The following is a 15,955-nucleotide window of genomic DNA, read 5'->3' as shown; positions in this document are numbered from 1 at the left end:
GTGTTCACACAGTGAAAAACCGTCGTACAAAAACCTCCCTCAGTCAGACTGAACAGAAACTGAACTGACTGCTGCAGCTGGAAGCTACTGCAGAGACTGATACACTTCACTGAGGAAACACACACACACACACACACACACACACACACACCCTAAGTAGATTGAAAATCGTTGCTTAAAGAAACAATGTACATGTAACAAAACAATTTTAATGACAAAAAAGAATCTGGGAGGAAATTAAATTACTTTTCCCTTCAATTCTCACCATCCATTCATATCCCATTATAATCTCATGTTCTGATCAAAAACAGCTGAGATGAGACAGCTGATTAGAAAAGTTTTGGCCCTGATCTTTGATTTCTGCCTCATAATGATCACAATTAACTCATTGTTTTCACAGATCAGTATCATGAAGCACACTGATCTGCCATCTGCAAGAGCCCCTGAACTGCCCCCATCAACTGCCCTATGTGAGTTCATGCTGCCAACGGAAAATCACATCTTTAGACTCATAACCCAGTCCAATACTTCCACATGCCAACTGGATCCAATGCCCACAACCCTTGTTAAAGCATGTCTGCCCTCCATCATCCCTCTGATAACCTCCATCATCAGCTCCTCTTTGTCCACTGGTACAGTTCCTCCCTCACTGAAAGCTGCCTTAATCAAACCAACACTGAAAAAACCTGGACTTGACTCTACAGATCAGAACAACTGCTGGCCCATATCTAATCTTCCATTCATCTCCAAAATCTCTGAGAAAGTAGTTGCACTCCAACTTCAAAGCTACCTTGAAAACAATAACCTCTGTGAACAGTTCCAATCAGGCTTCCACACTAAACACAGCACAGAAACTGCCCTGGTCAAGATCACCAACAACCTCCTCCTGGCAGCTGATTCCGGTCAGCTCTCTCTCCTCATCCTCCTAGACCTCACTGCTGCCTTTGATACAATATCCCATCAACTCCTCATGGACCGTCTTGCCAGTATTGGAATCAAGGGCACTGTGTTCAAATGGTTTACATCCTACCTTTCTGACAGATCACAGTTTGTACAAATTCAGAACTATAAATCAGAAAGCACAACAGTCCATGAGGGAGTTCCATGAGGTTCAGTATTGGGGCCCCTCCTGTTCATCATCAACCTCCTCCCTCTTGGCAATATCTTCTGGCATTATGGTATTCATTTTCATTCCTACGCTGATGACACACAGCTCTACGTATCCACTCTCTTTCAATAGCTGATGCCCCCATACCCATCTCCACACAAGTCAAGAGTCTTGGTGTTATCATGGACAGTACCCTCTCCTTCTCCAGCCATATAAACAATGTATCACAGACTGCCTTTTTCCATCTATGAAACATCTCCAGACTACGCCCTGCCTTAACACAGCACTCTACTGACATCCTTGTCAATGTCCTGGTCACCTCACGCATGGACTACTGCAACGCAATCCTAACTGGTAACCCTAATAAACTCATCCACCGACTTCAACTCATCCAAAACTCTGCAGCACAGATCATTACCTGCACAAAATCCACTGAACATGTGACTCCTCTGCTTATTCATTTACACTGGCTCCCTGTATCACAACGCATCAACTTCAATATCCTTCTGCTAACCTTCAAAGCCCTTCATAACCTGTCACCTGTCTATCTCACAGATCTCTTACCCATCTACACTCCACCTCGGCCACTTCGGTCTTCATCTGCTGATCTACTAATAATACCAGCTGTTAACCTCAGTACAGTGGGTGCCAGGGCCTTCTCTCATGCTGCACCTAAACTCTGGAACTCTTTTCCCCACCATATCCATACACTGGACTCTGTTGAAAAATTTAAAACCGCCCTTAAAAACTTTCTAAACTAACATACTTGCTCTAACTCCTTTGATGGAATCTCATTTACCTAGTACAGTTACTGATTTTAATTTATTTCTGCTCTATATGTTTTGCTACTGTCCTTTTTGATTGTATGATTTTTATATGTGATCAATGCTGTTGTCATTTCTGATGTAAGGTGAACTTGAGTGTCATGAAAGGACAAAGGCATGACAAAATTGCTGCTGCCAAGCTTTTAAACCAAGTGATACAAAAGGTGTCACGTAACACCAGTTTTGATTTCGTTACACTGGATTTCCTTCCAATTCAGGATCTTCAAATGTCTGCTCATGAAAGTTGATATTCAAATAAACAAACTGACTCACTTTCCATAGAGAGTGACTTTGCATCAGCAGCACCATGCTCCAGTGCTCTGGGAGAGTTTATAGTCCTGAGAGTTGAAGACTGGATGACTGACAGCTGTCCTTCATGACAACAGAAGACACAGAAATCCTCCTCATCAAAAACATGACTTTGATCTGCGTCCTCATCTGGACTCTCCTCTGCTGCTGCTTCACAGGTAAAGTCCAGAGAATCAAACTCCTCTCCTCTATCAACATCCGTCCCTCTGAAATGAAGCCCACAAAACCATGACGCTGCTTTATGTTTTTGTCTCTGTGTCCTCAGAGTCCAGAGGTCAGGTCACAGTGACTCAGTCTGGAGCAGTGAGCTCTGCTGTGGGACGCTCCGTCTCCATCACATGTAGGACCAGTCAGGATGTTAATTTTTTCAACAACCAATACCTTTTAGCCTGGTACCAACAGAGAGATGGAGAAACTCCTAAACTGCTCATTTACTATGCTAGCACTCGAGTATCAGGGATTCCAGCTCGTTTTACAGGCAGTGGATCAAATTCTGACTTCACTCTGACCATCAGTGGAGTCCAGACTGAAGATGCAGCAGTTTACTACTGTCAGAGTGAACATTGGATCAGTCAATATGTGTTCACACAGTGAAAAACCGTCGTACAAAAACCTCCCTCAGACTGAACAGAAACTCAACTAACTGCTGCAGCTGGCTGTAGAGAATGCAGCTTCCCCTGCAGGCCAGAATGAAACACAGAGGCAATATACTGTAGTTTTACTTATAGAATAAGAGATGTTCTTGGGAATATTTCAGGTCAAGAATGTTATAATTCCTGTATCAGTATGGGACTATCAAAGTTTTACCAGTTTTACCAAAGAATAATAATGAGTGGTTTTGACCCACACCGGGTCTTCCTCATGTTTTCTGTGGATGTTTTTTCTAGTTGCTCCTGTAAATGAACTTATTCAAAAGTTAAAGGTATAAAGGAGCAGCTTCAATTAAACTGCCTAAATCCAAGTCAGTGGCACATAAAAAGAAATGCATAGCCTTTTTCTTGATAAACAGCAAAAAAGTTCAATTTAATAAAAATAGCTATTATCAAGTTTCTTTCTTGATCACAGCTTCTCACCATCAGTTCTTATCTCATTATAGTTTCCTGTTTTATGTTCTGATTCACCAAATAATCAAGAGGAGACAACCTGGTGGAAACAATGATAAAGGTCTTGGTCATGACCTTTGACCTCAGCTTCATATGGAATAACAGCTGTTTCAATTATATGCATTGAAAAGAAAATATACAGATGTAGATCAGCACCAAAAATGTTTGAAACATTATTTTGCTGTAAATGTATTAACCTGTTAAGTTATAACATGTAAAGATGAGATGAAAAGTTTGGTTGGAGTTTCTGAGTATCTGAGTTCACTGCTAATCACTGCTTAACTTGGTGAAATCTGAACATTACAAACACATAAACATGTCAAACACACATTAATATTAAAACGATCAATAAAACATATCAGGGATCTATCAGCCTTTTCAACATCGTCTCCATGTAAATATGTCAATATGTAGATGAATGTTGTCAGCAGTGAGGAGGAAACATCATGATATGTTGAGGACAGCTACAGTTGACTGACTCTGTGTGTTTGCATATGTGTCCTGCCTCTCTGCTCCCAGACGTTAAGAGACCAGTGTTGATCAGTGTCTGTCCAGGACTTTCAGAGACACTGACACGCCGGAAGCACAATGATGATGTCACTGATTCTACTGCTGGCCACCCTGGGGCTCCTTGTTCAGGGTGAGACTCTCTTGTGAAAACTTTGCTTCAGGATGCAACCAGGTTCACCACAATGATGTTCTGCTGTGATGGAGAAACACTGAAACAAGCAGCATTGACCTTCTTCCATCTGTTCTCCATGTTAAAGAAATGATTCTCTTCTGTTTGGATGTTGATCATCTTTCAACAAACTGGATTTGTCTCAATAACCCTTCTCCTCTTTTTCATGTTTTCCAGGTTCATCAGGAGAAATCATCCTGACTCAGTCTCCTGGATCTCAGTCTGTTGTTCCAGGACAGACTGTCTCTATCAGATGTAAAGCCAGTTCAAGTATGGGTAGCTACCTTCACTGGTACCTTCAGAAAACTGGAGAAACTCCTAAACTGCTAATCTCTTATGCGACAACCCGTCAGTCTGGAGTTTCAGACCATTTCAGTGGGAGTCAGTCTGGAACTGACTTCACTTTGACCATCAGTGGAGTTCAGACTGAAGATGCAGGAGTTTATTACTGTCAGCAGGGTGGTTACAGCTTCCCGTTCACACAGTGAAAAATCGTTGTACAAAAACCTCCTTCAGCTGGAGAGGAAGTGATCTGACTCAACAGCTGCACAGAAATGAAAACACTATTGGTTTGCTGTAATATGGTTTATTCAATAATATTTAAAAACATACCCCAATAATAATGCCTTCGGCATTAGAATATTTTTTGTATTGTTGTTAAATGTAGTTTTTGATTTAGTTTTTAAAAGTTTCTTTTGTAAATGTAATTGTGATGAAAAACACAACCACAACTATATTATTGTAACTCTAAGGAACATTTTAACACCACAAATGAATAAATATAGGTACAAACATTCAATGAGTGCAAAATTAAATTTGCTTTTTGTTTTGAGAAAGTAAGAAACTTCATATTGTCAAACTATGTCATGCTGGTCACTATTGTTTAGTTGTGTTGATACATTTTATTGCAATCAAACACTCTGAGCATTTTGTCAAATTCTGTACAAACTATATTACAATTCACAGAGCAAAATTTAATCGTAAAACTTGAAATTATAAAATCCTAGAAATTATATTCTAAGTTAAACTCGGTCAAAATTAATTCAAAGAATATTTTTTACTTCAGTACAACAGCATGTGACAGCAGTTATTCTTGAGGAATCTGCATAAACAGCTGATTTTTAAACATTGTTTTAATAGAACATCAATATTGCTGTAAGTAATGAAAAAAATAATCTGACAGACAGCAAGAAATTGTGATTTCAACCTTTTCTTGTAAAGTTTGTTGGTGAAGTTTAGTGTCTTATTGAAACATTCATAATCTCTGTAGTCAGATTCATGTTATATCACTTTGTGCAAACAATACCCTGCTTTTTATTTCTACATTTGTGTCATTATTACTTTTTTTGTCATTAATATTTAGTTTTTGAATTCAGTTATTCAAAAAACGTTCTAGGTGCAATTTAAAAACACAGGAACATAAGTCTTCTCCATTGGTAAACATTAGTATTAACAGATGTGTCTTGTTCCTGATGTTAAAATAGGCCAACTGGAATAACAGAAGAAAAATATATAAACTCTTAAAACCATTAAAAACTAATCTGGTAAATCTGACTTCCTACTGTTGTGACTTTTATGCATTAATCTGACTGATGTTCCTGATATATAACAGAAATAAAGACATGTTGATTTCATGACATACATGACAAAAGCTTTATTGTTTTAACATGTTGAAAACCTCAAAACAAGCAAGAACACATTAATGTTGAAAAATGCCATGAGAGAAAGAAAGAGCCCGACAGAGAGAGCAGACAGAGAGCAGTATGAGAGTAAAACCAGCAGCAGAGTCCCAGTGAGTCAGGTCAGGACTGGGAACACTGGTCTCTCCTCAGTGTCTCTGAGAGTGGAGTCTGGGAGCCCTGGGTGGCCTCACAGGTCACAGAGCCCACCTTCCTCCACTGGTCTGCAGGGAGCCTCAGGGTGCTGCTCCAGCTGTAGCGGCCGTCCTTCTCCAGCACCCCGGGGCTCCTGCTCTCCTCCCAGCTGCTGCTGCTGCTGCTGCCGTCCACCTTCCAGGACAGACTCCAGTCTGAGGGGAAGCCCTTGTTGGCCAGACACATGAGCGTGGCCTTCCCCTGCTGCAGCTCCTCACTGGAGGGGGGCAGCACCGTCAGGGTGGGACGAGCATCACCTAGGAGACACCAATCAGCTTAGATTTCCATAGAGAGTGACTTTGCATCAGCAGCACCATGCTCCAGTGCTCTGGGAGAGTTTATAGTCCTGAGAGTTGAAGACTGGATGACTGACAGCTGTCCTTCATGACAACAGAAGACACAGAAATCCTCCTCATCAAAAACATGACTTTGATCTGCGTCCTCATCTGGACTCTCCTCTGCTGCTGCTTCACAGGTAAAGTCCAGAGAATCAAACTCCTCTCCTCTATCAACATCCGTCCCTCTGAAATGAAGCCCACAAAACCATGACGCTGCTTTATGTTTTTGTCTCTGTGTCCTCAGAGTCCAGAGGTCAGATCACAGTGACTCAGTCTGGAGCAGTGAGCTCTGCTGTGGGACGCTCCGTCTCCATCACATGTAGGACCAGTCAGGATGTAGCTGGTGGGAGCGCTTTATCCTGGTACCAACAGAGAGATGGAGAAAAACCTAAACTCCTCATTTATGCTGCTAGCACTCGAGAATCAGGGATTCCAGCTCGTTTTACAGGACGTGGATCAAACTCTGACTTCACTCTGACCATCAGTGGAGTCCAGACTGAAGATGCAGCAGTTTATTACTGTCAGAGTCTTCATATCATCAACAGTCAGCTTGTGTTCACACAGTGAAAAACCGTCGTACAAAAACCTCCCTCAGCTGAAGAGGAACTGATGTGACTCAACAGCTGCACAGAATGAAAACACTATTGGTTTGATAAAATACAGTTAGGTGAAATAAAATATTACAACAAACCTTTCAGCAATAAAACAACATTTGTCTTTCTGTAAAATATATATTTAATTGCATTTTTCTTACAACTTTATTTTTTATTGTAAATGTAATTTTCTTGTCACAACAGTAGTACATGTTTGGCTCCTCAAACACTAAACTCTTAGGAACATTTTAACACATAATAAATAAATCAATACTTTTAAAAATGAATATTCGGTGATTGCTAAAATTAAATAATTTGTTTACTTTCATAAAGAAATAAAATCACAGGTCTATTTTAATATAATATCAAGTAGTGAAATTGGTTGATTTTGTTGACAGAAAGCAACAGAGACACTGTTCTACAGTCTCCTGACATGTTAAGTCTTTTTTTTTTGTCTGAATTTAATGTTACTTGATGGAAAATCTCATCATGTTATGCAGATGATACCCCGCTTTTTATGTTTAATTAATAGATACAAATTAACAAGAACAAAATACATGGATCTTATTCAAGTGTGGACTTTAGTTATAACAGACAGTTTTCTGATTTAGTGTTGAAATGGTCTAATCATAAAGTTACCAAAAATAAAAAGATAAAACTGGAATGACAGTAGAAAAATACTGACAGTTTTAAACTGTTAGAAAACTAACCTTGGAAAACTGGGCCTGTTACTGTTGTGGTTTTTCTGCTGTAATCTGAATAATTTTCCTAATAAATAATACATATTGAATAAAGGAAGTCCAAAGACATGTCTTGAATGATACAATCTTTATTGTTTTAAAATGTTGAAACCATCAACACAAGAAAGAATTTGTTAATATTGAAACATGTCAAGAGAAAGAGAGAACCAGAGAGAGACAGAGAGCAGTATGAGAGTAAAACCAGCAGCAGAGTCGCAGTGAGTCAGGTCAGGACTGGGAACACTGGTCTGGAACAGGGTGGGGACGACTCGACCCACTGCAGAGACAGAGATTAATAAAGTTTATATGAGGTGAACTAAACTCCATCCTGTTGGTTGCAGCAGAGGAGACTTCTAGTTCTGTTGATCTTCCTCAGACCGGATGAAACTGGTCTGAGAAGTTTCACTTCCCTCTCTGAGCTCAGTAACCATGGCAACAGACAAGCATCACTGCTCAACCATGGCAACAGACAAGTTTTGTTACTAAAGATAAAAAGCTTTAAAAAAAAGTACACATTTACTGCACTGGGTAATCTTTAATTAACAAAGTAAAATGTTTTAGTTTGTGTTTAATGTGAAATGTTTAACATTACATCAAGTAATATGAATACCTCTTTCAGTAAAATAAATTAAAATAAAATATTTCTAAAGAAAAACTGGTCACACTTTATTTTCATTACACAAATAAGACATCACAAACTGTACTTTATATCAAATTGGACAAAAACTTGAAATATGCTCTTTATTCAACAGTAATCAGCAGATTAGTGAAGACCGATGCCAACTTCTTTGAACAAAATCACACTGTCTGTCTACAGTATTATATGATCACAGTCAGACAAACTAGTCCTCCACCTTCCTTTAAAGGACAGTTGTATTGTAATATGTCCCAAATTACCCTGTGATGAAGTCTAATAAGGGTCATATTATTTCTAGTTTACATCTAATTTTATACAAAGTACAGCTTGATAGATCTTATTTGTGTGTTTTTGGATGTACAGTATCTAATCAGGGTATAGTTGTGTTTGTTTAATGTCTAATAAAGAATACATCTAATATTTATCTGATTTGACACAAAGTGAGGCTTGTTTCATTTTTTAGTGCAGTGAAAAATGAAGTAGGACAGAAAATTAAAAATGACACATAACATTTTCTTCTGTAAACTGATTGATCTTTTCATAATCATCATCCTGAGAGTAATCCAAGTCCCTGTTGGAGTCAGTCAGAACATTTCCATAGAGAGTGACTTTGCATCAGCAGCACCATGCTCCAGTGCTCTGGGAGAGTTTATAGTCCTGAGAGTTGAAGACTGGATGACTGACAGCTGTCCTTCATGACAACAGAAGACACAGAAATCCTCCTCGTCAAAAACATGACTTTGATCTGCGTCCTCATCTGGACTCTCCTCTGCTGCTGCTTCACAGGTAAAGTCCAGAGAATCAAACTCCTCTCCTCTATCAACATCCGTCCCTCTGAAATGAAGCCCACAAAACCATGACGCTGCTTTATGTTTTTGTCTCTGTGTCCTCAGAGTCCAGAGGTCAGGTCACAGTGACTCAGTCTGGAGCAGTGAGCTCTGCTGTGGGACGTCCGTCTCCATCACATGTAGGACAAGTCAGAATGTTTATGTTTCAGGCAGCAGCCACTGTTTAGCCTGGTACCAACAGAGAGATGGAGAAACTCCTAAGTTGCTCATTTACCGTGCTACCAATCGAGTATCAGGGATTCCAGCTCGTTTTACAGGCAGTGGATCAAACTCTGACTTCACTCTGACCATCAGTGGAGTCCAGACTGAAGATGCAGCAGTTTACTACTGTCAGAGTTTTCACTACCCCAACAGTCAGCGTGTGTTCACACAGTGAAAAACCGTCGTACAAAAACCTCCCTTAGTCAGACTGAACAGAAACTGAACTGACTGCTGCAGCTGGAAGCTACTGCAGAGACCGATACACTTCACTGAGGACACACACACACACACACACACACACACACACACACACACACACACACACACACACACACACACAAACACTAATTACCAACATATGAAACATAATTCATACAGTACATGTCTTTGAATAAACTCTGATTGTCAACAAGCAGTGAATTGAATTTATGTTTGGAGACATACAGTAGAGGTCTTGACTGGTCCAGAATATTGGACCCAATCTGGATCAGACTTGTGATAAATCTACCTGAACCAGACATGACAAATTACTTTCTTACAAAAAGCCCCGCTATTAAATTTGATGAGCAGGTGCTAAAACCCATACTGGTAGCAGACTGATCTAAACGTATTATTTTTACCTGCTTCAAAGACTAATTCACACATGAAATACTGATTTAATAGCGTACATTTTAAATATAAGTTATTGATTTCCTATGATATTGCTGCTGTGATTATGACGTGCTCCACAGGAGAAACTGTTTTCTGCTGCAGGACTGATGTTGCTGCTTACTTTGGGGTTCAGGTCAGGCCTGGACTCACGAAAACCACCATCATACAGCAGATCAAGCTCATCAGCACTGTTCATGATATTTAGTATGAGAGTTTACTTTCCTCCAATAATTTGAAAAATCAATATGTTTGCTGAGTAGAAGGAGATACTTTTGCACTATATCAACACACAGCTGTTTATCATCTACATACGTATGAAAATCAATTTAATGTCTCCATCCATAAAGCAACAGCAGCGTCTAAGTAAGAATACATGACTTCTGTCTCAGAGTCCACATCATGTTTTCATCTTGCAGGATGCTGTGGAGCGCTGAGATGTGCTGACTCGGTTTGACTCGACTCATCAGTCCGGCGCTGAGGGGACGTGCATCTTGAAGACATGTCTTGATGCGGGCTTGTCTTGAGTCAAGCAGCTGTGAAACACTGTTTAACTACATGCCGCTTCCTACACATTCTTCACAATAAAGGTCCTTTGATATTTTGATATGTCAAAGTTTTTAATATGAGGCAGCAAAATCAGGACCTGTTGGGTTTTCATCAGCAGTAACTTGACATGAATTCTATGAGCTGAAAGCAAACATGAAAGTAAAATAAAGGAGATACTTCAGAGACAAAACAGTGAGAAACCAGACCAGAGGTTCACACACAAGCAACAAAAGCACTGAGAGCTGAACACACAGACACTTTTAAAAATGTCTCTCCCTCTGGGCTCCTGCATGAGTTGTATCTCTGCTCTCTGGCGAACACAGAAAGGTAAACTCTCCTCCATTTTCTGGGTTTCCAGGGTGACGAGTGAACGAGAAAGGAAACATTTTCTTTGTTTTAAAGATCAATTTAAAATGATAATACAGCACACTGTGTTTCTGTTAATATACATGTTCATCTGTTCATGGACAAGACTGATTTGATGAGCAAGTCTGTTTTGTTTTAATTGAATATCAGTATTATTGCAGGTAATAAATGAAATGTGTTAATTCTGCAGACAGACAGTTTGAGATTCAGACATATTATCTTCTATTTTATACAGAGTCTTCTGGTAAAGTTACAAAGTCTCATTTCAAAATTAGTTGGTTTAAATTTTCAGTTTACATTCATTTATGTCACTTTATGCAGATGATAACCTGCTTATTGTTTCTAACACTGACATTCATTCGCATTTAAATTCACATCTTCAGAATAATTTAACAACACATGAAGAAAACATATGGATCTTTTTCATGGTAAACATTAGTAATAACAGATAGATTGTCCAAAGAACAAAGTAAAAAGACATGTCGCTTTTATGATACAAGTGAATATTTATAGTTTTAAAATGATGAAACCATCAAAAAAAGCAAAAACACTTTAATGTTAAAACGTAATGAGGGAAAGATTTGCAGAGAGCAGACGGTGAATTCATCACCCTGTTGGAGTCAGTCAGAACATTTCCATAGAGAGTGACTTTGCATCAGCAGCACCATGCTCCAGTGCTCTGGGAGAGTTTATAGTCCTGAGAGTTGAAGACTGGATGACTGACAGCTGTCCTTCATGACAACAGAAGACACAGAAATCCTCCTCATCAAAAACATGACTTTGATCTGCGTCCTCATCTGGACTCTCCTCTGCTGCTGCTTCACAGGTAAAGTCCAGAGAATCAAACTCCTCTCCTCTATCAACATCCGTCCCTCTGAAATGAAGCCCACAAAACCATGACGCTGCTTTATGTTTTTGTCTCTGTGTCCTCAGAGTCCAGAGGTCAGGTCACAGTGACTCAGTCTGGAGCAGTGAGCTCTGCTGTGGGACGCTCCGTCTCCATCACATGTAGGACCAGTCAGGATGTTTATAGTGGGAACTCGTTAGCCTGGTACCAACAGAGAGATGGAGAAAAACCTAAACTCCTCATTTACCGTGCTACCAATCGAGTATCAGGGATTCCAGCTCGTTTTACAGGCAGTGGATCAAACTCTGACTTCACTCTGACCATCAGTGGAGTCCAGACTGAAGATGCAGCAGTTTACTACTGTCAGAGTGCACACTGGATCAGCAGTCAGTGGGTGTTCACACAGTGAAAAACCGTCGTACAAAAACCTCCCTCAGTCAGACTGAACAGAAACTAAACTGACTGCTGCAGCTGGAAGCTACTGCAGAGACTGATACACTTCACTGAGGACACACACACACACACACACACACACACACACACCTGATTGGTTAGATGACTGCTGTTCTTCTCCTCTATCTAAAAGCACATTTACTGATATAGAAAAATAATTTTGATATATGGAACATCATAAAAATAAATAACTGCATAACACTTGTATTATCAGACTTGATCAGAACACAATTAAAAAAGATACAATAAAATGATCCACAAACAGCAATGTAACCTTTAATTTTAAACCTGTATTGATGTCAAACCAATGAGAAAGGACAGATGTGAAGGACACCATGTTGCATTAACTCACAGCTTCTGTAAAAATGACCTCCTTTCATTTTTTAACACAAACTTCTGTCAGCTTTAAGACACACAACTAAACTGTGACCCTGTTAGGCTGCATTGACAGAGCTGTCAGATATGACATGTACTTAATCCATTCTTCTTTTTAATCATTATCTAATGTTATAATATACAACTGGTCTCACACAGCAAAACCCAGTCTCTGTGCATTTGTTGTATCTCTTGTGACCATTTAAGACAACAACATCAGACACTGCTGATGAGACAGAAAGTCAGTCTTCCAATGTGAGTCTTTGCCATGTCATTAGTCCAACTGGATAGTTCCAAAGTTTTAAAGCCACAGACTCAAACACACTGTAAACTTGACCTTTAAACTTGTCATGACGTAAAACCAACAAGTTTTGGTCAAAGCAGAAGAGGACAGAAAGGACAGATGTGAGGGACACATGTGGCACAGATTTATTTTCTCCTTTCATCTTTTAACAGCAGCTCTTTCTTTCTTTAGGAAACCACAACTGAACAGACACTGATAGGCTGCCCTGATGTCGACATAATCCCTTTATTTCTTTTAAAAATCATCAGACAAATGTCATGAAATTCTACTGATGTGACCATGAGAGAAACCCAGTCACTGTGGATTTAAGTTCCAGTGTGTAAGATTCAGGGTGATCTATTGGCAGACTACTGCAGAAACCAGATGTCAGCTGATACATCATTTCTTCCTAAAATAATCCTCTGACATTAATGTCACTGAGAAAAACTGTGAGAAATGAAACCGATCTACTGTTTTATTTAAGACAGCAGTCATTCTGATAAAATTGTGTCTGGACACCACTGGTTTGATGAAATAGTCTTTATTGTTTTAACAAGCAGAGAATATCAGCAATACAGCCAGTCACACAAATTACAATTTAAAATCATCATGAAACAGGAGGAGAGATAGAAAGGACTATTACTTTATGCAGATGACACCCTGCTTTCTGTTAATAACCCTGTAAATCATTGTTATATTTAGATTTTTAAACTTCAGACAATGAGAATAATTTCTTGGTATAAATTCTTCTTCTTCAGGGACAGATGTTAGTAATAACAGATAGCTTTATGATCACCATCGAAACAGTGAATACGTCTAACAAAGTATATTGTTACTGGAGTTTAATAGACATAGATATAGATAAAACTGGAACAATTACAAAATAAGATCCACAGTTTTACAATCATTAACTAGTAATCTGGGAACCAGAGTTTTTATGGCTGAGATTTCAGCATTGATCTAATTAATATATAAGTCAAAGAAATAAAGTCAAAAGACATGTGGCTTTTATGATACACATGATAAAATATTTATTGTTTTAAATGTTGAAACCATCAACACAAGCAAGAAAATTTTAAAGTTGAAACATGTCAAGAGAAAGAGAACAAGACAGAGAGCAGACAGAGAGCAGTATGAGAGTAAAACCAGCAGCAGAGTCAGGTCAGGACTGGGAACACTGGTCTCTCCTCAGTGTCTCTGAGAGTGGAGTCTGGGAGCCCTGGGTGGCCTCACAGGTCACAGAGCCCACCTCCCTCCACTGGTCTGCAGGGAGCCTCAGGGTGCTGCTCCAGCTGTAGCGGCCGTCCTTCTCCAGCACCCCGGGGCTCCTGCTCTCCTCCCAGCTGCTGCTGCCGCTGCTGCCGTCCACCTTCCAGGACAGACTCCAGTCTGAGGGGAAGCCCTTGTTGGCCAGACACATGAGCGTGGCCTTCCCCTGCCGCAGCTCCTCACTGGAGGGGGGCAGCACCGTCAGGGTGGGACGAGCATCACCTAGGAGACACCAATCAGCTTAGAGGACGGGGACCACACAGCTGTCAATCAACCAGCAGACACTTGGACACCTTTACTGTGTGAGAGTTGATTTTCTCCTTTAAGGAGTTTCTGTCAGATGTTTTTTCTGCTCCACCAGTCACTCACTCACACATTGTTTCACTTCCCTTTAAGAAGCCTCTCATGCATATCAGCACAGAGAGAATCATCATACAGAATGAGATGAAATATATCAAACTACACTGACAAGAAAATATACAAAACTTTGGACTGAAAATCAGCAAAAGTCTCAACTATACATTACTTTAATGTATTTAGTGGAACCATAAAAGATGCAAGAAAATTCACAGACTCTGATTAAATTTTCATGATCTGGATTTAAATCATCATCAACAAACTGTTCAAAAGATTTTTTTAAAATTTGAAACAATAAATGACACAATGAACAGATGTTACACGTTTCAAATTAACAAATTTTAACTTCACTCGGTTCAGTTTTCTTCGAAGAATTTAATCTTACTTCCTTTGAAAACAGTTATTACTGACACAGAAAATTAAAAACTAATCATGGTGAACATTTTTCCAGTAAGATTAAAGTTTTATCTATCCTTTAGTTAAGGTTGTTAAAATTTCAGTATGACAGGAATGTCTAAAGAAATATAAACTGAAATAAAACTGCTCTGAGTTCAACTCAATGATAAAGGAGGAGAAATACGAGTATCAATGAAAATCATGTTAGAATAAAAGAAGATATATTTATCTGAGTAAAGTATCCAAAATACTAATTCAAAATATAAATTTAACATAATTTTCTGTAATATTTGTTCAGAAACTTACTTCCAACATCCAGTCTGGTTCCTCCACCAAAAGTCCACCACAGTGATACAAACTCATTGAGCCGCCGTACAAAAACCTCTGACTGTAGAGAGACACGGCTCTCTGACTTTGACACACTGAAATAAACCTAACAGCCCTCAAGATGAAGCCTCATGATTAAGGTTTGAAATTTACTGTCTAGCTGAATATTTTACATTTATTGCAATTAATTTTTTAACTTTCTATTGTTGAAGCAAACTTAGGCAGTGCAAAATATGATTGGAAAATATACATTTTTATGGAAAAGTAACTATTTTCCAAATTATGTTGAATTACAAGGTGATAAAAAGAAAAAGTAACTCCAAAAATTAACGAAAATGGTAAAAATTTGACTTACTTCCAAACTCCAGTCTGGTTCCTCCACCGAACGTGTACCACAGTGATACAAACTCATTGAGCCGCCGTACAAAAACCTCTGACTGTAGAGAGACACGGCTCTCTGACTTTGACACAAACAAACTCAACAAAAACATCCCCAGTTTACCCAGTTTATGATGAGTAATAACTGGTTAAAGTGTTAAAAACCAGTTCACAAATATTCATTATGTAATGAACCATTTTTCTATTTAAATGTTAAACATCCACAAACAATATCAGTTTCTCTTACAATCAAATAAATTAAAAGAAAATATTGAAAAGAAAAACTCACCAATAAATCCTGACAAATATAAATAATTATTATAAACATGTTTATTGTTGATCGTGATGAATAAAACAGTATTTTTTATCCCACTGTGACGTTGGTCTCGTAGTGAATTAGGTGGAATTCATAAAATATTCTGGATGAAAATTTGTTCATCAAACTCAAAGAAA

At 38.9% G+C, this 15,955-nt stretch overlaps 4 pseudogenes; 2 read left to right on the top strand and 2 right to left on the bottom strand.

Annotated features, from left to right (window-relative positions):
* Nucleotides 1–3,932: 3,932 nt before the first annotated feature.
* Nucleotides 3,933–4,511, top strand: LOC146313487 (immunoglobulin kappa variable 6D-21 pseudogene; annotated as a pseudogene).
* Nucleotides 4,512–5,782: 1,271 nt separating this feature from the next.
* LOC146313486 (Ig kappa-b4 chain C region pseudogene) lies at nt 5,783–6,148 on the bottom strand (annotated as a pseudogene).
* Nucleotides 6,149–6,320: 172 nt separating this feature from the next.
* LOC146313485 (Ig kappa chain V region 3547 pseudogene) lies at nt 6,321–9,429 on the top strand (annotated as a pseudogene).
* Nucleotides 9,430–13,937: 4,508 nt separating this feature from the next.
* Nucleotides 13,938–15,615, bottom strand: LOC146313484 (Ig kappa-b4 chain C region pseudogene; annotated as a pseudogene).
* Nucleotides 15,616–15,955: the final 340 nt, after the last annotated feature.

The sequence above is a fragment of the Lutjanus erythropterus genome, chromosome 16 (assembly GCF_056507025.1).
Source record: "Lutjanus erythropterus isolate fLutEry1 chromosome 16, fLutEry1.hap2, whole genome shotgun sequence".
NCBI classification, from domain to species: Eukaryota; Metazoa; Chordata; class Actinopteri; order Lutjaniformes; family Lutjanidae; genus Lutjanus; species Lutjanus erythropterus.
This window is presented reverse-complemented; position numbering and strand designations above follow the sequence as displayed.